Source organism: Erinaceus europaeus, chromosome 21, assembly GCF_950295315.1.
Source record: "Erinaceus europaeus chromosome 21, mEriEur2.1, whole genome shotgun sequence".
Lineage (NCBI taxonomy): Eukaryota > Metazoa > Chordata > Mammalia > Eulipotyphla > Erinaceidae > Erinaceus > Erinaceus europaeus.
In genome coordinates, this window is record NC_080182.1 from 29,390,346 (window position 1) to 29,411,618 (window position 21,273).

Here is a 21,273-nt window from a genome sequence, read left to right on the forward strand (position 1 = left end):
ACTTGCAAGCAGGGGACCCAGCTGGGGCCCCAGCCCTCTGACTCCCCTGGCATCTCGGGAAAAGCAATGCAGCCGAAAAGAAAGGGCTTCCCTCTGCCACTTGGCCTGGCCACACGTGGCATAGTGCCCACCCCCTCGCCCGACCAGATCTGGGGCGGGAGGCTGCCCCTGCCAGGCTGCCCCCACCCTTCTGCTTCAACCTGGACTCTCCCTGCGGAGCCGAGCTAATTACAGGCGTCCCTGAACCCTGTCAGGAGCGGCTCCCTGAATCAGGGTTACACGATTTCCCAGAGGGCAGGCGACCCCGCCCCCCCCCATGTCCAGGGCCCTGCCCCCAATACCCAGTGTCCTCCTCCAACACCCCTACACCCAGGGTGCCCCCATACCCAGGGCGCCCCCACATCCAGGGCCATCCCCACACTCAGGGCCCACCCATCCCCCCCACACTCAGAACCCACACACACCCTGGGCCCCAGCTCCCCACCCCAAGCCCTGGTTTCCCCTCTCTAAATTTGGTTTTACTTTTTTTTTAAATAACTTTTTAAAATTTATATATTATTGGGTAGAGACAGAGAAATTGAGAGGGGAGGAGAGAGAGAGAGAGAGAGACCGAGACCTGCAGCCTTGCTTCATCACTTGTGAAGCTTCTCCCTGCAGGTGGGGACCGGGGACTCAAACCCAGGTCCCTGCCCACCATAATGTGAGTGCTTAACCAGGTGCACCACCACTTGCCCCCCCCTTTTTTTCCTCCAAGGTTATCACTGGGGCTCGGTGCCTGCACTAGAAATTTACTGCTCCTGGTGGCCATCTTTTCTCCATTGTTGTTGATGTTATTACTGTTGTTACTGCTGCTGTTGTTGTTGGATAGGACAGAGAGAAATCAAGAAAGGAGAGGAAGACAGAGAGAGGAAAAGAAAGATAGACACCTGCAGACCTGCTTCACCGCCTGTGAAGTGACTCCCCTGCAGGTGAGGAGCCGGGAACCTTGTGGAGGTCATTGACTTAGTGCTATGTGTGCTTAACCGTGTGTGCTACCACCTGGCCCTCTGGTCCCTTTTATTTAATTATTGGATAGAAATAGAGAAAAAGGGAGGAAGAGAGAGAAAGAGAGACACCTGCAACCCTGCTTCACCACTCGTGAACCACCACCCCCCATGGGGAGTGGGGACTCAAACCTGGATCCTGGGGCAGGCTGACACATATGCCCAGCCAGGCACACCACCGTCCGGCCTCCCCCCTGCCCAGTTTTACTTTTCAAAGGGGCAGGTGTCTGCACTTGGGTCAGCAGGCTGGACCTCAAGTCTGGGGAGCCTGGTGTTCCTCGTCTGATTTTCTTTGCTCTTATTTTGATAGAAGAGAGAGAGAGAGAGAGAGCACCGCCCCGCTGACCCTGAAGTCTCTTCACCCTGCATGTGGGGACCAGGGGCTTTATTTTATTTCACTTGATTTTTCTTAAAGTGTATCTATTGGGCTGAGAAGAGAGTTCAGACAGCCAGACCTCCAACTTGCAGGCCCAAGGCTGCAGGTTTGATCCCTGGCACCACCTTCTGCCAGAGCTTAGCAGGGCTCTGGTCCTCTCTCCTGTCCTTTCAGTCTCTCTTATGATCAACAGATTTTCCTTTTCTTTTCTTTCCTTTTTTTTGCCACTGGGTTGTCACTACGAATCCACAGCCATGTTTTCCCTCTCTTTTCCTTTTTGTTTTTTTTTACTTCCAGGGTTATCAATGGGGCTCGGTGCCAGCGCCACAAATCCACTGCTCCTGGAGGCTATTTTTCCCCTTTTGTTGCCCTTGTTGTTTATCATTGTTGTTGTTATTGCTGTCATTGTTGTTGGATAGGACATAGAGAAATGGAGAGAAGAGGGGAAGACAGAGAGAGGGAGAGAAAGATAGACACCTGCAGACCTGCTTCACCGCTTGTGAAGTGTCTCCCCTACAGGTGGGGAGCCGGGGTCTCGAACCAGGGTCCTTACTCCTATCCTTGTGCTTTGCACCATGTGTGCTTAATCCTCTGTGCTACTGCCCCTTTTCTTTCTTAAAATTTTATTTAATAGGACAGAGAAAAATTGATAAGGAAGGGGAAATAGAGAGAGAAAGAGAGACACTTGCAGACCTGCTTCACCACTTGTGAAGCAGAACCCCCTGCAGGTGGGCAGCCAGGTCCTTATGCACGGTAACATTTGGGCTTAATCAGTTGTGCCGCTGCGTGGCCCTTAAAAAACAACTGAGAGGGCAAGGGAGATAGAGAAGGAGAGAGATGGGGCCGGGCCATGGCACATCCGGTTAAGTACACATAGTACTAAGCGCAAGGACCCCTGCAAGGATCCTGGTTCGAGCTGCCGCTCCCCACCTACAGTGAGGACACTTCACAAGCATGAAGCAGGTCTGTAGGTGTCTCTCTGCCTCTCCCCCTCCTCTCTCATTTCTCTCTGTCCTGTCCAATAAAATGGAAAAACTGGCCTCTGGGAGCACTGGATTCATAGCACCAGCACTGAGCCACAGTGACAACCCTGGAGGCAAAAAAAAGGAGGGGAGAGACACCTGCAGCCTTGATCCACTGTCCGCAGCTTCCCCTGCAGGTGGGGAGTTACATTTTTTAATAAGTGAAGACAAAATGGGGTCCAGCCAGGCCTGTGCACTCTGGGCCGCCGCTGTGAGAGGAGGTACACCGGGCTTCCCCTCTGTCCCCACCCCATGGAGTGGACCCCCTGCATCCACACTTAGCAAACCCCCAGCCCCCCAGTTAGACCAGTGCCCGCTGCAGCTCTGTGTTCCCACCCGCAGGACCCACTGCAGCCCCTGGAGACTTGATGCAGCGGCCAGTGTTTACTGAGTGACTGAGTGACCGCGGAGCAGGGATGCCACGTGGTCTTGCTCCCCGCCCATCCCTCTGGGGTCCCCGCTCCACAGTCTCAGGGGCAGCCTGCCTGGCGGGATGCTCTACATAGGAAGGAGGTGGTGGGGCTCTAACTAGGCCAGGAATGTGTGTTACTCATATTCAGGTCATTCAGCCAGCACTGCCGATGAGGCCCGAGCCCCACCACCCGTGGGGGAGGGTCTTGCCAGGGCCATGGGGCAGGCCAGGAGATGTGGGTGCAGGTGCAGGGACCGGCCCTCAGCAGCTGGCAGGGAGAGGTGGCCACCCTGCTGGAGGCTCCCCCAGTGCCTGGAGGTCCTCCCAGTGGATGCCGGCACAGTCCATCCCTGCAGAACAGGCCCTGGCTTCTTGGGTGTCTGTCTACCCTTCCCAGTGTCAATGCTGCCTGAGTGCAGACACCCTGGGTCCATCCCCTACCCTGTGCCAGACCCCATGTGTTACCTACCCCCAGGGTTCTGTCCCTTCCTTGAGGCTGTATGGAGACAGAGCAGCTACTGCCAGCAAACCCAGGTGTCCTTGTCGGGGGGGGGGGCTGCCTCCCCTCCCCTGAAGACTGGAATCTGGGGGGGGGGGTAACAACTGGGCAGTGGGGGGCTGAGCACAGTGGGGCCAGGGAGTCCTGCCCTGGGAGGCTCCTCAGAGACAGACTGGCCACCCTGTGTCCCCTGCAGAGAGGAAGGGCTCTGGGGCAGTCCTGTGGAGGAGGGATGGGGAGCATAGTGGCTGGGCAGGCTGCTGGGGGCTGAGGGCAGAGTTGTCTGGTGCGATGTGAGAAAAGAAGGTGGCACTGGGGGGTGGCTCACCCCTTTATCAAACACAAGCCACCGGGGTTGAGCCCTACTACCACGTAGGAAGATCATGGTGGTACCAGTGCTGTGGTGTCTCTCCTCTCTTATCTCTCTCTTTCTCTATCTCTTTTACTGTCTCCCTAAATTAGTGACCTGGAAGGTGGGGGAAGCAGTAGTGTGGTTCTACAAAGAGACTCTCTTGCCTGAGGCTCCAAAGTCCCAGATTTAATCCCCAGCACCACCAGACGCCAGAGCTGAAGGGCTCACCTGGTTCAGCGCACATATACAGTGCACAAGGACCCAGTTTCAGTGCACAAGGACCCTAGTCCCCACCTGCAGGGGGAAGGCTTCACGGGTGGTGGAGCAGGGCTGCAGGTGTCTGTCTGTCTCCCTCTCTATCTCTTGTTCCCCTCTCAATTTCTCTCTGTCTCTATCCAATAATAAATAAATAAATATTATAAGAAACAAAAGAAAGGAAGGAAGGAAGGAAGGAAGGAAAGAAGGAAGGAAGGAAGGAAGGAAGGAAGGAGGGAAGGAAGGAAGGGGGGACTAGGTAAAAAGCAGCCGAGGAGACGGCACTGAGGGTAAAGCACAGAGCCCCGAGGAGGCCCTGACTTCCATCCCTGGCATCAGTGTTAGCATGATGTTCTGGTTCACTCTCAGTAGTAAGTAAAGAAATAAACAGATCTTTTAAAAAAACTCTAAAATGAAGATTGAGGAATCAGCCCAGAGGCTGCTCAGAGTCCTCCCCACTCCACCCCCAGCACCACCGAGGGACAGGAGAAGGGTGTGGCGTGGACATAGGGGCCAGGCCCCTGGGTGGACGGTCAGCTGGGAGAACTGGTCCTTCCTCGCACACGGTCACATAGGGGCTGTTGCGAGGGGAAGGCTCCCCTAGGCTGAGAGGGAAACTGAGGCCGCAGGAGTGGGGGTGAGGAGTATAGCTCAGGGTGTGCTTGTGGGGGGCCCATGCCCCTCGCTCCCCTTGATGCCTGAGTCTCTCAGGCCGGACTCAGGAGACTCAGAGAGGCTCAGAAACGCATCCTAGTCACACAGCCTATGACCGGAGGGCTTTAGATTTGAACCGGGGTCTCTGGCTTCTAACCCCTTGCCTCCCACCGTGGTGAGGGGTGCTCTGCGGTTCTAGTGGAGCTGGGTTTTCAAGCTGAGGGACCACTTAGAGGTGGGGGCATGCCCCCACCCCCCAATTCACCGAGAGCAGCCAGCCGTCACCCTTGGGGATATTTCTTCAAGGTTTGAGACTCCCCCTCAGGAGTGGACGAAGAAAGGGCACCTCACCACCCCTACAGGACCCCCGTCTGCCCTTTCTCCTTCCCCTGTCTGCACCCAGGGATACTCCTGTGAGGGCTGGGGTGGGGGTGGGCAGAGGAGAGAAGATGCCCGGAGTCCTTGTCCAGTGCTCCCCAGCCCCACCCTGAGCACGTGACGGAGATGAGAGAGGTGCCAGGCTGGGGGTTGTCCCCAGCCCTGAGGGGCTATGGGTGTCCACGTCTTCATGGAGAGAGGCCCCTGAGGGTGGTCAGGGTCCCTGTACCGACGCTGGAGGGGGAGGCCAGGGGACAGGAGGGAGCACCCCCCACACACACCCCTGCTTTCCTCCTAGGCTTTAAGCACCCAGATCTTGGGGCTAGAGGGTGCAGGGGACAAGTTTAGGGCTGGACCACTTACCTTGGGAGCTTGAAGCCCTGGGTTTAAGTCCCAAGACCCAGGAAGTCCCATGGAGGATGGGCAGGGTTATGGGGTCTCTCCTGTCTCAGTACCATGCACAGCACACAGGGAGCCCCATGGAGGGTGGGCAGAGCTGTGGGGTCTCCTCCTCTCACTCTGAGGGTGGAGGATGTCACAGTATGCAAGTTGGGGTGATGCCACCAGCAAGCACAGGCCCCAACCCCAAGGCCACAGGACTGCTCTGTGGATAGACCTCCAGGGTCCCCTCCTCCAGAACACAGGGAGTCCCACAGGATAGCAGCCTCCCTAGTGCTCCATCACCCCACCCCCAGGCCTCCCTTGGGTACTTCTCCCCCACAGCCCCAGCCCCTGGGGTCCCCTAGCTGTGTCCCACCCAGCTCCCTATAGCCCCCAGGTGGGACTCAGTTTCCCTGGTGAGATTTGGGGGTGATGGGGAAGCCCCTGCAGGGGAGGAGGTAAGAGACAAATAGGGTGGGGGGAGCTAGCACCTTAGGGCTTCCCATGGGTGGGTTCTACACCCTGTGGTCCCACCTTGGGTGTGGTGGCTGCCTGTGTGGGTACCCGAGGGCCCAAGGTCAGATTCCCTCCTGTAATGGTCAGTGGAGTCACCAGACGCCCAGGCAGGGCCACCCTCACAGCCTCAGCTCCAGCCCAGAGTGCCTGTTTCTATGGGGGCGTCCTCCCCATTCCCTCCCTCACTGGCTCAGGGTCCCCTCCCCTGGATTTTGTTCTGGCAGTGGGGGAGAGGCAGCCCCTGGGAAGACCCCCCTCTGTGTCACCCTCAGCACCCATGGAGTGTTCTCTGTTCCTGGGACCCCCAGGCCTCCTCTCCCCCCACCCCAGTCCTCAGGGCCTGGGCTGCCCCCTCCTCTGAGACCACTGGCCCCCACCCCAAGGCCAGCCTTCAGGGGTTGCATGACCCTGCCCCCTCCAGCCTTCAGCCCCACACCCTGTGCTGAGCAGGAACACTGAAACCAGAGACTGAAACACTGGTCCAGAGACACAACAGTGGCTGCTCTGTCCCCACTTGAGAGTGACCTAGGAACAGGCAGGTGCAGGATGGCTTCCTGCAGATAGGATACATGTATGGCACCTCCTTGGCCATGTCTTTAAATTAGAGAGAGAGAGACAGAGAGAGACAGAGAGAGAGAGAAAGGAAGAGAAAGAGATGAGGAGAGAGAGGAAGAGAGAGACAGACAGAGGCAGAGAAGAAGAGAATGATTGGGAGAAGAGAGACCCCACAGCACTGTGACACCATCCATAGAGCTTCCTCTGTGCTGTCATGGTGCTCCCACATGGTGCCAGGGCTCCAACCCTGAGTCTCATGGACAATATGGCGTGTGCCCTACCTGCCAAGCTATCTATCTCCTGGTTCGCTTTTCCTGAATCTTGTCAGTCAGTTCCCAGGGTTCTCAACACTCACCTCTCTGTCCCTGCCTCCACCATGAGGTGCCCTGATCCCCCCGCATTGGAAGTGGACAGTGGACAGCACCGAGTGTGAATGCTTGGTCCCGGGCCACACTATTGGGCACCCTGAGCAATCTGTCACACTCTCTGGGCTCCCTGCTGCAGGCCAAGGACCGATGACTCCCAGGCCCCCGGGGTGTAAGGATGAGAAGGCAGCCAGCGTGTGGAAGGCCTGGGGACTGGGATGCTCAGTCAGTGCCACCTCCCTCTGGGTTCCGCCATCCTCCAGCAGGACATGCTCACATATGCATGCACACATGCACACACTTGTGTACACAGGTGTGCATGCACACGCATGTCCGTATGCAAATGCACGTAGATGTGTGCCCGTGTCCCAGCTCCAGGCCTCACACTCTGAGGTGACTGCATGTTTGGCAGTGGCCAAGGTGTCATTGTGGGCACCAGCAGGGGCTCCTCAGGGTGTTCACCGAGTGTCCAGCCCTAGACTCAGCAGGCCATCTCTGGGCAGGGTATCTGGAGGATGTAGGGTGCTCCTTCCTGTCTAGGGGGCAAAAAGAGGGGACCCCAGGCACAGCCAGGTTCAGGAGGGCCAGGCCAGGAGACACCCAGGAGCATAGAGACAAGGAGACAGAGAGACCAGGGGAAACAGAGACCAGGGGACAGAGAGACTGAGGGACAGAGAGACTGGGGCACAGAGAGACTGGAGGACAGAAAGACTGAGGGACAGAGAGACTGAGGGACAGAGACTGAGGGATAGAGATACTGGAGGATAGAGAGACTGGAGGACAGAAATACTGAGGGACAGAGAGACTGGAGAACAGAGAGACTGAGGGACAGAGAGACTGGGGGACAGAGAGACTGAGGGACAGAGAGACTGGGGGACAGAGAGACTGGAGGACAGAGAGACTGGGGGACAGAGAGACTGGAGGACAGAGAGACTGGGGGACAGAGAGACTGGGGGACAGAGAGACTGGAGGACAGAAAGACTGAGGGACAGAGAGACTGGGGGACAGAGAGACTGGAGGACAGAAAGACTGAGGGACAGAGAGACTGGAGAACAGAGAGACTGGAGAACAAAGAGACTGAGGGACAGAGATACTGGAGGACAGAGAGACAGAGGGAGAGAGAGACTGGAGGACAGAGACTGGAGGACAGAGAGACAGAGAGACTGAAGGACAGAGAGACCAAGGGATAGGGACCAGGGAAAAGAAAGAGACCAGGAGACAGAGAGACTGAGAAACAGAGAGACCAGAAGACAGAGACCAGGTAAAAGAGAGAGGCTCAGAGACAGAGAGACTGGGAGGCAGAGAGATGGGTTGATGGAGGCATGTGTGTGCCTGCATCCTATGTGCTCCTATGTGCATGTGTCTGTGTGCAAACAGTGGTGTGGGAACAGCGGCAGGGGCTGGAAAGGAGCCTGGGGTGATGGTGGCAGCTGGGCGTTGGGCCAAAGGAAGGGGTTCAAATGATGGCCCAAGACCCCCCTGTCACCCCACCGGCTGTCACAGCCATGCATTCCCCCAGCCCCCATGGCGTCAGCCCCACCCTGCCCACCCTCAAGGCTGGCTCCCCAGCACCCTGAGAACAGAGCACCCAGCACCCTGAACAAGACAGAAAAGAGGAGAGCACCCAGCCAGCCCCAGGTTCAAGCCCTGACCCCAGCTGAGCTGTATCCTCTGCAAGCTGCCCAGCCCTAGGCTGAAGCCCCCCACACCAGCCTGGGGAGAGGTGGGGGAAAATCTGAAGGTGGAAGCAAGGGGATCCCTGCCTGGCCTTGCCCACACGGGCCAACCTCCGGGCATTACCCCTGTGACCAGCCCTCACCCACCCCCTCCTGTGACTCTGCCCAGTGTCACCGGGGTTTCGACACTGGAACCCTTGTTTGTCCAGTTTCACAACGCCAAGCCCGCCAGCCCCCACCCTGCAGATCCTGGGGGCCAGGTGCCTGGGTCTGTGCAGGGGAGGGGGGCGTCCACACTGGCCAGGAGGTTGAGTGTGGACCAACCTGTGCTGTGGCCGTGGCCTGTCCAGCTGTGAGAGGGGTCTGGGGCCCCTGCATGTCCTTCACTCGGTGAATGAGTTACCTGGCCCCTGCGGGGGCTCTGAGAAGCGGGGACCCCCGTGACAGGTGTCACCAGAGTTGAGGCAGCTGCTTCAGTGGGTGGACCCAGGAAGGACAGTTTGGGGACAGGACCTCTGAGTGGGGCTCTGAGGGCTGAATAGGAGTCTGGCATGTTCCAGTTCTGTCATCTGCTACCTGGGAAGTGGGTGTTCGGGAGCTGTAATTGGAGTGCAGGCTTAGAGTGGGGAAACCCCAGTTGGGGGCCAACCTGGCTACAGAAGCAGGTGAGGGCCCCCCACAGACCCATGGGTGGGAAGCTCCCCACTCCCATCCTGGGCATGGGGTACAGGATCCCAGGCTTGTCCCCTGTTGCTGGCTGGGCCAGCTTGTCCCAGTCTCTCCCCCCTCCCTGGGCTGGAGGTCACAGCTGCCCCAGCAATCAGGGTGAAGGTCCAGCCACAGGCTGGGCAGGGGGCATTTGCTGCACGGGGGTGCTCAGGGGTACTCAGGGTGCCATGGGCTGGATGGGGGACATGAGGGGACATGGGGGCCATATTCTGGATGCCGGGACATGGGACTCAGAGCCATTGCTGGACAAGAGACTTGGGGGACTCAGGGGGGCGTGTGCTGAGTGGAAGACACTGGGGAGGCAAATGCTGGATGAGGGATTTCGGGGGTCCATGTGCTGGAGGGGGACACTGGGAACTCAAGCGACCAAGTGTTGGACAAGGGGACACAGGAGGCTTGGGGGCCATGTGCTGTATGGAAGACATAGGAGGACTTGGGGGGCCACGTGCTGGACAGGGAACACTACTGGGGGGCATTTGCTGGATGGGGGACATGGAGGACTCTGGGGCCATGTGCTGGACGGAGGTCACAGGAGCAGGTACTCTTGCTGAAGTGGGGGCTCAAAACCAGCCCCTCAGGGGCCAGGTGGGGTGGGGGCTGCTGGCTTTGTGGGCAGGGTGCCCCCATGATGCCATAGAAACAGGGGCTTCTAGAACATTTACAGGGTCCCCCTCCCGCCATTTCACCCCGGTCCCTGTTGGGGAGCGGGACCTGCCTGCAGAGCCGGGTGGGGGAGGGCACCCGGTGTGGGGGGCTAGTTCAGACTCTGCCAGCAGTGTCCCTCCCAGCCTGCACCCTGAGAGGGGCCCTTGAGGGGCTGTGTGTGGGGGGCCCCCCGTTGGTCCTGGCTGCCCTCCCATCCCTCCCCGTTTGCTGCAGTGCAGACTTCAGCTCCATCAAGGGGCATTCTGTGCCAGCCGGCACGGCGGCAGCAGGCCACGCATGGTGGGAGGCTCTGGGAGGGCAGGGGGGTGGGCAAGGGGCAGGTGCATAGCTGTGGGGGGCCATCCCTGACCCCCCACTCCCTCCCCCACACCCCAACAATGACAGGGTCTGGGTGCTGGGCCCAGCCTCTCTGAGCTCCTTCTACCAACAATGGGAGGGTGAGAGGGATGAAGAAGTCCCCCAGGCCACAGCCCCCCAGACCACCCTTCTTCACCCCCACCCCTCCCCCAACCCTGCTTTGTCCAGCCAGCAGGTTGTAAAGGCCCCAGGACACGGGCAGCAGGCTGGGGGGCTAGGGGGCATGCAGATTTCCTCATGAGGATTCCCTGGGGGTTCAGAACATAGTCAGCCCTCCCCTCAACACACTGCCCCCTCCATTCTGAGTGTGAGTTGGGCCTATGCAGGCACCCTGCCAGAGCTCTCCTCCCCCAGGAACTGAGAAGTACTGGAGTTGGAGGAGGGAAGAGGGTCCTTCATGGGACCTGCATCCCCCAACCATGGGGGGGGCACCATGGGCAGGAAGACGGGGTGCCAAGTTCCCCACTATAGCCCTGCCAAATGAGGGGAGCTGCACACTGTCCTCTGTGTCCCCCTTGACCTTTGCCCCCAAGCCTGGGCTAAAAATAACAGGGGGGGTGAGTGGGAGGCAGCAAGAGCCACACAGGGACCCCCCCAAAAAAGTAGGAGTGCTGGACTGCCATTGGAGCACTGGAGCGAAGCCTTCCCCCTCAGCTGCCCCCACTCACACACCTGCTGGGGACACCCCCGCCCCCTGTGGTGCCCTTGCCTTTGCCTCCACTTCTGGGGGGCCGCCTCTCCCAGGCTCCCTAGGGATGGGGACCCCCGGGCACCCGGTGGTTGGCCCGCAGCCCCCGAGGCCCCCTCCCCTGCTCCCCTCCCTCCTCCCTACCCTCCTCCCTCCCGGCGCTGAAGCCGCGCCCCTGCCCCCCCTCCGCGATGGTACAGTCTGCAGAGGAGCCGGCCTCCGCACCAGCCACAGCCCGCGGCCAGCTGCTCGGTGAGTACCGGGCTGGGCACCCCTGGGCTCTGCGGGCACCTCAGGCCGGGGACCCCCGCCCCCCCCTGCCTCTGCCCCCCTGGCCCCCGCCCCCAGGTTCCTCGGCTGTGGCCGGCCTGTCCCTGCGGAGGCTGTCCCCAACCAGGGTTGTTTATCTGTGGCCAGGATATGGGGGCGCTGGGGAGGACCCCAGTGCAAGGGTCCCTGATGGGGGGCTGGGCAGGCACGGGCTGGGGGCGGGCGGGGCTGGACAGCGGAGTCCCCACCGCGGCTGTTATGCAAGGGGCCGGCACGGAGGTGGCGGCAGGGACAAGGTTCCTGGGGACACAGCCCGCGGGGCCCCAGGCAAGATGCTGAGGCTAGTGGGGGGGAGTCTCCCCCGCGGGGTGACACCAGAGCCGGAGGAGGCTGGTCCCCAGGGTGGCCGAGGGGAGGGGACTAGGCCGCTCTCGCAGTCACAGTTCAGGAGACCAGCCGGAGCTTCCCTGGGGGGTTACCCCCCTCAGGCCAGGTTTGGGACTCCGCTGAATACTGGGGTTCCCGGATGGGGCAGTCTATGGGAGACCACCCTCTCTGGTTCAGGAAGGACCCCACACACCCGTCATCCTGCACCCCCCCCCCCGTGTGTGGAGAGGGGTCCACCCGCTGCCCCCCAGCCAGGTCAGAGCCCGGGGTCCCCCCACCCCTGGCCAAGGCCCAGCTCTGCACGACCTTCAGAAGGGTAAGGATGGGAGAGCAGGGCCATTGCTGCCGGCAGAGCAAGGGACCCCCCCCACCCCGGCAGAGAGGGGCTCCCCCTAGGAGGAGGAGGGAGCACGTGGGAGCATCTCCAGAGCAGGGTGCCGTCTGTCTGTCCCTCTGTCTGCAGAACCCCCCTTTGGCATGCGCAGGGGGGCTGGAGCTTGGCTTCCGCCAGCCAGGAACTTGCAGTGGAGAGAGAGGGGGTTCTGAGGGGCTCTCAGGTCCAGGCACAGCAGCATGGGCAGAGGCACAGGCACTCACAGGGCACCAGCAGTTCAGCTTCTGTGTCTGAGGAGTGTCCACCCTGCCTCTGGCTCTGGGAATGGGCACAGGTGCAGGTGACCAGGACGGGCCTCCCCTGACCCCTCCATGTCAGGCTGATGGGGATCCCCTCAAGACAGAGGAGGGGGGCAGGGAGACCCCCTACTCAGGGTCACAGGGCCAGTCTCAGGGCCCCTACAGCCAGCAGCTGGGCCTCCTCTACCATCACTCCACAGCTCCTGGGACTGCCCATTTGGAGGGGAAACTGAGGCCCAGACAGGGGAGGGGCAGCTGCAAGGTCACCAGGTGACCTTGGTTGGTGGCCGGTCTCTGCCCCACCCCACCCCCACCGCTGGTGGGCACCCCCTTTCTACCCGGCCGCTGCTCACTGTAGAGGAGTGCTGTGCATGGGACTGTAGAGGCCATGGGGCCTGGGGGACTCAAGGTCGAGGGGCGCAGGAAGAGGACCCAAGAATCACCTGTTCCTCCTGTGGGAGGTGGGAGGTGGGAGGGTGTCCTCACAGCACCCCAAGCTCCCAGCAGTTTACTCTGGCCCATACAGCCCGGGACCCAGGTCTCCATCAAGATAGCAGCTCTGTCTCCCCCCCCACACACACACACACACACAACCACAGTATTGCTTCCAGGTGGGGGTGCACCTCCCAGCCCTGGAGGGTGGCGTCAGAGTGACGAAGGGCCCAGTAACTCGGGTGACACAGCTGGCACCTGTGAGGTGTAGGCCCAAGCAGGGTCCCCCGGGGACCCCAGGTGCAGGCTCTGACTCCCATGGGGCCGTGCGCTGTCTGGGGTGCAGGTGTGCTGAGCACCCCACTAGAACACACAGAGCCGCAGGTGGGAGACAAGGGTCACCCCCAGTGTGTGGGTGCCCCTCCCTCACGTGGCTGGAGCTCCCTGGACTGAGGCTCAGGGTAGGCCATGCTCAGTTTACCCGTCTGCAAGGCCGCCGTGACTGGAACATGGAAGGGATCGGGGTGTGGATTCACTGCCTGCCTCCACTGAGTGGGGGTGCTCTGGGGGGGAGTGCCTCTCTGAGCCCCAGGTTTGAGTTGCACAAGAAGCCCACACCCCGGTGCCCACTCTGACGGCTGCTGTGGAAAGGAAACCTTGGTAATATCAGTCTCTAGGGCACCCCCAACTCCCCTCCCCCCCCCGTGGGCTCTGCAGTGCAGGGGAGCAGGGGCAGAGGGGGCTGGGTGCAGCAGGTCCCTGAGAATGCAAGCGTCCCATGGGGCCCCGGTACGGGGGCAGTGGACCCAGCTTCCTGTCAGGCAGTGACCTTGAGCTGGCCTGCCTGCCCCCTGCTTCCCGCAGCCTGCACAGAGAGGGGGCAGCCACCCCGTGAGGACACACGTGCCACCAGCTAGCCCTGTGGGTGGTGGGCCTGAGACTCTGCATGGCCTGGGCTGACCCTGCAAAGCCAGCCATGCAGACCTGGCAGCCAGAGGCCCACACAGGCCCCCAAAGGTGTGTCCCCGTGTTACCATCCCCAGCCTCACGGGTACAGACAGCAGGCCCAGGACGGCTGAGGGTGTGAGCCAGCATGGGCTTCAGTGGCTAGGCCCAGGGCTGGCAGCCACAAGATCCCAGGTTCAGTCCTTGGCACCACTTCTGCTAGAGCTGAGCAGTAGCCTAATAATAATAATAAGACCCTTAACTTATACCCCTTTATACATATACCCTGTTATCTTATAACCTTATAAATCACCATTGAGTCACTCATAAAAATATAAATTTTTAAAAAATGAACAGGGTTGGGGAGGTAGCTTCAGGGTTTTGAAAAAAAAGAAAAAAAAGAAGCCTCTCCTTCCTGAGGCTCCGGGGTCCCAGGTTCAACCCCCAGCAGCACCATCAGCCAGAGCTCAGCAGGGCTCTGGTCTCTCTTTCTTTCTCTCCCCTCTCTTTCACTGAAAAAAAAAAAAGTTTTTAAGTGAAAACAAAATAATCAATGGACAGTAGCCAAGAGGCAGCATCGCAGTGAGCTCAAGAATCCCAGGGGGCCAGGAGGGGGTTCCTCACCTTGATCTCTGGTGCCTGAGTGATGGTCAGGTTCTCTGTCTCCTTCCCTCTCAGAAAGTTGATAAATATGTGTTTTTGAGTGAATAAGCCTATGGGAATGTTGGGGGTAGAGCCGGGAACCCCAAGGTGAGGACTCAAACCCACATTGAAGCCTGTCTGCCTGTGCTCCTGGGCCCTGGGAGAGGAGCTGGGGAATGGGACTGGGGGCAGCTGCTGTTCTCTGTCCCCTCCCCCCACCCCATGACACCTGCAAAGCCACAGAGCAGCACCCAGCTGTGCCATCTGTCCAGGCCAGCACTCACGATGCTCTCAGCTGTCCCCTCCCTGAGCAGGGGGCACTCAGCTGGGAGCTCCAGGGACACAGCGCTGTGTGACTATCCTCACTGGCGCAGGGGACGGAGCCCCCAGGTGTGGTATGAGGTGTCCACATCCCCTTGGGGACTTGGGGTTCAGTGCCTCTCCAGCTGGCTGGTGTGGACAGAACTGGGGTCCCTGAGCTCTGTATCCTGACTTGTGGTTTTGGTTAGGGGGTAGGGGACACTTGCTTTCTGTGTGCGACAAGGATACATGGGGGCTGTCACCCACAGTCCCTGGTCACACCAGGCCTTTGAAATAGGCCATGTTACCAGCCCTCATTTGAAGCAAGTTCCCCCCAGGGCCTAAGGGGAAGGGGTGTACGCACACCTCCTCTGGGACCCCACAGAGGAAGCATGTGTCTCAGGGGTACCTACCCGCCACAGCTGGTGTCCTGTGGTGTGCTGAAGGGGTGTGGGGTGTGGCAACATAGCTCACCTGGGTGGGGGCAGCTCTCGGCTGTGGTGTCTTTTTCAATCTGTCTCTCTGCCTCTCTCCGCTGGGAGAAAAAAAAAAAAGCAAAAGTCAGTTCAGAGCAATGAGTCTGCAGCAATGACAGCTTATTTTTTTTTAATGATTCATAAAGGTAGTCAAGCCGTGGCGTTCTCTGTGCTATGGGGCTGCTCCGCCATTTGGGGGGGGGCCTGGGGGAGCCATGGGGGCAGCCTCCCCAGACCTGTGTCCTTCATCTCAGAGCCTCAGTTGCCCCAGCTATAACCTGGAGCCAGTGAGTGCATTCCTCCTGAGGCTGGCTTGATGGAACATGTGACACATGTGATACCAGGCTGCCCAGCCAGCTGAGAGGGACCTTGGTGACACCCCACCCCTGCCTCGTTCTTCTGAAATGCAGAGCCAAGGGCCTGTGATACTTCTGAAGGCATCAGAGCAGGGCTACCGGACAGCTGGGGACACACCAAGGGGACCCCACCCTTTCCCCTCTCACACAGTGGTCATGGGCCATCTCCCGCCAGCCTGCCCTCCTCTACATCCCCAGCCAGAGTAGGGGGACAAGCCCACTGAGCTCATCCCAGGTGGATTCCTTGGACCAGGAAACAGCCCAGACTAGAGCAGTCAGAAGCTGGGGGACAGGAAGAGACACTGCAGCCTGGTGAGGGGAGGCCCCCGGAGGTCCCCAGGGTCCACTCTGCCCCGTGCACACAACAGGCAAGGCTGTGAGGGCCACTTTCCCAGCAGCCACAGAAAGACAGGCGATTAAGAGCTCTTTGGGCCACTTCTAAATTTATCAGCTTCCATGAGTCACTTCAAATTCAAATGAGCACACACACACACACACACACACACACACACCCCAGCCGAGCGGCTCAGGGCTCAGAGGAGCTTGGAGAGGAGCCGGAACGCCAGGCAAGAAAACAATATTGGCCAATTCCAATTCCAATATTGGAAAATCAATATTGGCCGAGGATCTGGGGGGGTGTCCCTGAGAAGCAGCTGGCAGGCGATGCCCAACCAGCCTGAGGACCACCCCCACTAATCCTTTGCAGGCCTAGGGTCTCCTGGCCTCAGTCCTCTCATCTGGACAGCAGGTCACTGTGACCAGATGCCTGGGGCCTGGCCCCACCCCCCACCCCAGGACCAAGCAGAGGGCCCAGCCTGCTTCTTTCGTTTGTTTTTTCTTTTTAAAAAATATTTTATGTATTTATTTATTAGTGATTTAATATTGGTTTACAAAATTACAAGATAATTACAAGGGGACTAATTCCACACCATTCCCACCACCAGAGTTCTGTGTCCCCATTCCCTCCATTGAAAACTGCAGTGGTTCTCCCAAGGTCACAGATATGGGCTGACTATAATTTCTAGAACTATCTAGATTTATATATATTTACCCATTTTTTTTATTATGGTCCTGCCTTCTCTTTCTAAGTCACACCTCCACCTGTTACTACTTCTGAATGTCCTTCCTTTTTTTTCCTCTTCTCTCTCCGGGTCCTGATGGAATTGGGGTTCAGAACCTTGTGGTCGTCTTCCCCTCACATTTCTCCCCCTCTGGGAGTATGGAACAAATTCTTTATGGAGTGCAGAGTGCAGAAGGTGGGAGTTCTGGCTTCTGTAACTGCTTCTCCACTGGACATGGACATTGGCAGGTGGATCCATACCCCCAGCCTGTTTCTAACTTTTCCTAATGGGGTAGGGCTCTGGGGAGGGGAGATTCTATTTAAATTATTTTCAATGACAGAGAGAGAGAGAGGGAGAGAGAGAGAGAGAGAGAGAGAGAGAGAGAGAGAGATTGAGACAGACAGACAGACACCAGAGCCCTGCTCAGCTCTGGCTGATGGTGGTGCAGGGGATTGAACCTGGGACATGGGCCTCAGGCAGGAGAGTCAGTTGCAAAATCATGCTGTCTTCCCAACCCCATTAATAATAATAGTGGTCTGGGAGGTCAGGCAGTGGATAAGGCATTGAACTCTCAAGCATGAGGTGCTGAGTTCAGTCCCAGGCAGCACATGTACCAGAGTGATGCCTGGTTCTTTCTCTCTCCTATCATTTCTCATGAATAAATAACATCTTAAAAATAAATAAATTTAAAATTAATAATAATAATAAATAATATTGTTATAATTTTCCCCAGAGATCTGCTCATCTCTGGCTGATAGTGGCTAGGGATTGAATCCGGGACCTCACAGCCCCAAGCAGGAGAGTCTTTTTTGCAGAACCACTGTGCTGTCTCCTCAGCCCCTGGCCTGGTTCCGGGGGCTTTTCTGCTCTCTTGGAGACCTGGGCTCTGGCTGGACAGTTGCAGGGGTGGGGGTGGAGAATCCCGACAGCACTCCAGGGGACTGCAGCAGCTCAGAAGCTGGTGTGGAAGAGCCAAACCGCCTTGTCCCTCTAGGAACTTCCGTGCCAGGACCTCTACGAACACCCCTCTGTCTCACCCCCCAGTCAGCTGACACAGGGACCTGGCCAGGATGTGTGACAGTGGGCAGGGAGCTGACAGACTCCAGGGGAATCTGAACCCATGCTCAGGGTTCAGCCGCCACTACCCCTCAATGCTCAGAGAGCACTCCCATTCATCCAGAGCCCTGGGACAGCCTTGGAGCAGGAGCCTGGCTCCCATGGTTGACCTGTGAGCTCCACAGCCTGCAGGCAGGACCTCTGGACCCCCACCCTGAGACATGGGACACCCTTGTGGAAGCTGGCCAGCCCAGATCTCTGGGGTCTTCTTGTCCTGGGGCTCAAAGACACCCAAGGTCACTGCAGGGGTCTCCACTGTCAGGGAAACAGAACTCCAGAAGACAGATGGGGTGGGGCTTTTGATGAGGAGCCTGCCAAGAGGGAGCAAGCCCCCAGGGAGCTAACACATCTGTGACCTTGAACAGGTGACTTCCGGTCTCTCCTGTAAAACAGGAAGTAATGGGGGCCGGGTGATAACACAGTGCATTAAGTACAAATGGCACAAAATGCAAGAACCGATGTAAGGATCCCAGTTCAAGCCCCCGGTTCCCCACCTACAGGGGGGTCGCTTTACAAGCGGTGAAGCAGGTCTACAGGTGTCTGTCTTTCTCTCCCCTTCTCTGTCTTCCCCTCCTCTCTTGCTTTCTCTCTGTCCTATCCAACAACAACAGCAATAACAACAATAACAACAACAAGGGCAACAAAATGGGGGGAAAAGGCTTCCAGAAACAGTAGATTCCTAGTACAGGCGCCAAGCCCCAGTGATAACCCTGGAGGCAAAAAAAAAAAAAATTTAAAACAGGATGGAGTGAGTGTGGCCACCCCATGGCTGGGAGAAGGTGTATCTGGCAGAGACACAGCTCCCCAGACCCTTGGATTGAGCCCTGGCACCACATGGGAGCACCGTGCACAGCACCCAAAGAGCCCCATGGAGGGCTTTGGAGTCTCTCCTCTCACAGCAGCCAGGGCGCCCCACAGAGGGTGGGCAGTGTCTGTCCTCTCTGTGTGTCTCTGTCTCTCCCTCTCGCAGGAGATAGCACTAAGGGGGGGGTTACACCGAGCTATAGAAACGCATGGAAGTGCTGTGTGCGATCAGGTGGCTCTGTGTGCCCTCTTGCTCTGTTCCCCACCACAAGTTTCCTCCATCCCCTCCACGGCCACTGGGGGCCCTTCCCTGATATCACATCCTTGTGGGCTGGTCCCCTGTTCAGCCTTCAGTTCCCAGTCTCATCTGCAAGCCAGTGTCCTGGGTCTAGCCTCCTCCTGCCCTCTGGAACCTCCCTCCCAGCAGCGCGGTGTACCATGCCTCCCGGCCCTCCTTCACCCTGTGGGCCAGGGGTCTCATGCTTTGCCATGAAAAGCTCCCTTCCACCTTGTCCCTCCGTCCTGCCTCCCTCTAGGATGACCTCTGATGCCCTTCACCCAACATCCCACTCCTTCGTTGCTGCCTCTTTCAGGAAGCCCTCCTACCTCTTCCCTGACTGTGAGCCTCCAGGCAGCAGATCCCAGGCCTCAAGCCCTGCCCAGCTAAGGAGCAATGTCTGTGTCCACTTGAGGCCTCTTCCACAGATTTCCCCAGAATGCTGTTGGTCAAGCCCACACATGCAGAGGAGACCGTGGCCTTCCTCGGGGAGGGTCCAGATCATGCTGCCACCATCACCATCCTCAACACTGAGCGCAGACTCCTTTGGGCAGAATAGACCAGGCTGGGTTGCTCCCACTCCTAGCTCCGAGTGTCCCCCAGAATACAGAGGCCGTGAGCCCAATCCTGAACAGAGCCCCAAAGCCTTCTGGGGGAGACAAAGACCCCCCACCCTCTACCCACTGTCTCTCCTTCTACCTCAGGGCCTTTGCACATGCCATCCCCCATCCAGTGTACAGCAGCCAGAGCCAGGAGCCTTCCTCATGTGGCCTCAGGTCTCTGGACTCTTGCCTTACTGGCTGAGGACAGGGGAGCTTTCCATTCTCTGCATCTAGGGGGTGGAGGTTGTCATGGTGCCCTCTGTGTGGGTGTCTTTTCTCAGCACCAGGGACAGCACCTAAGGAGCCCCAGGGAGGGTGGGCAGGGCTGTGGGGTCTCTCCTCTCTCAGCACCAAGGACAGCACCCAGTGAGCCCCATGGAGGGTGGACAGGGCTGTGGGGTCCCTCCTCTCTCTCAGCACCATGCACAGCACCCAGGGAGCCCCATGGAGGGTGGGCGGGGCTGTGGGGTTTCTCCTCTCTCAGCACCATGCACAGCACCCAGGGAGCCCCATGGAGGGTGGGCGGGGCTGTGGGGTCTCTCCTCTCTCAGCACCATGCACAGCACCCAGGGAGCCCCATGGAGGGTGGGGCAGGGCTGTGGGGGTCTCTCCTCTCTCAGCACCAGGCACAGCACCCAGGGAGCCTCATGGAGGGTGGGCAGGGATGTGGGGCCTCTCCTCTCTCAGCACCAAGGACAGCACCCAGGGAGCCCCATGGAGGTGGGCAGGGCTGTGGGGTGTCTCCTGTCTCAGCACCAGGCACCTGTTAATGTGCCCCTCCACAGTGACACAGCTGAGCCTGTGTCCACGGAAAAGGAGGGAAATGGCTGTGGGAGGCACTGTGGGGCCACTGGTCCCCCAGGAGAGAGGGTACACCCAAGAAATGAGATGGTTCTTAGTCTCCATCTCTGCACCCCAGGATGGCAAAAGGCCTGGGATGGTGGGCAGCAAGTCTGCTCAGATGCCTACCACCAGTCAGAATGAGGCAGGTGGCAGAATGAAGCAGAATGAAGGTTCTGGAAGGGCCCCTGCCGGCTTGGTCCCCAGGATGCAGGGCCATCATGCTGCCTGTGGCTGCCTGTGGCTGCTGGGGCTTGGAAGAGGTATAATGATGGGTTTGGAGGGCCAGGCTCTAATCTGGGCAATCTACTGATTAGCACTGCACAGAAAAGTCTCGGTGGGTGTGCCTGGGGCTTACCTGCCCCCCCAGCACACAAGCCCCCACCTCATACCCTAGCAGGGACTCTCAGGGCAACCAATTAAGCATCCCCAGCCCTGTGAGGTGGCCAGAAGAAGAAGCAGATGGCAGCAGCTTGGGAAACCCCATTGTCCTTTTGTGAGACTTGAGTGAGCGAGCACACGACATGTGAAAGCAGACAGATCGCCACACAAGGGCTGCCGCAGACAGCACAGCCTCTTGTCCCCCCCCCCCCGCTCCTTCCTGGGGTGCACATCTACTCCACCCCTCTCCCACTGGCCCACACCTCTGAGCTCCCAGCACCTCTTGCTGGGAGAACTGTTTCTTTCTAGGCACCTCGAAATTCATGAGCATTCAACTTAGAGGTAACAGAATCCTGCTATTTGCTGTGGTTCTTCCTGGCTTCTTACTCCATGGCCACCAAGTGGACAGGAGGTAGCTGGCCACTAGAGCACAACCTTCTAGACACGAGGTCCTGTGCTCCAGTCCCCATGGGAGCACAGTAGACAGCACCATGCACAGCACCCAGGGAGCCCCATGGAGGTGGCAGGGCTGTGGGGTCTCTCCTCTCTCAGCACCATGCACAGCACCCAGGGAGCCCCAGGGAGGGTGGGCAGGATGGTGGGATCTCTCCTCTCTCAGCACCATGCACAGCACCCAGAGAGCCCCATGGAAGATGGGCAGGGCTGTGGGGTCTCTCCTCTCTCAGCACCATGCACAGCACCCAGGGAGCCCCATCGAGGTGGGCAGGGCTGTGGGGTCTCTCCTCTCTGTGTGTCTGTCTCCCTGTCTCTAAATCTGTAGAATAAGGATCAGGCTGGCCTCGCCTCACTCCCATAGCCACATAAAG

The 21,273-nt window shown here is 58.8% G+C and overlaps 1 protein-coding gene across 12 annotated transcripts in view; it reads left to right on the forward strand.

Annotated features, from left to right (window-relative positions):
- ATP2B2 (ATPase plasma membrane Ca2+ transporting 2) overlaps window positions 1-21,273 on the forward strand; it is a 232,855-nt gene that overhangs the window by 89,648 nt on the left and 121,934 nt on the right. The window contains exon 1 of one of the 12 annotated variants that reach the window (XM_007517098.3): window positions 11,102-11,176. The exons of the other annotated variants lie outside the window; for them this stretch is intronic. The gene's annotated coding sequence lies outside the window, so the exon portion shown is untranslated. Of the gene's footprint in view, window positions 1-11,101; window positions 11,177-21,273 lie in introns of those variants that run through there. 12 annotated transcript variants of the gene reach the window in all.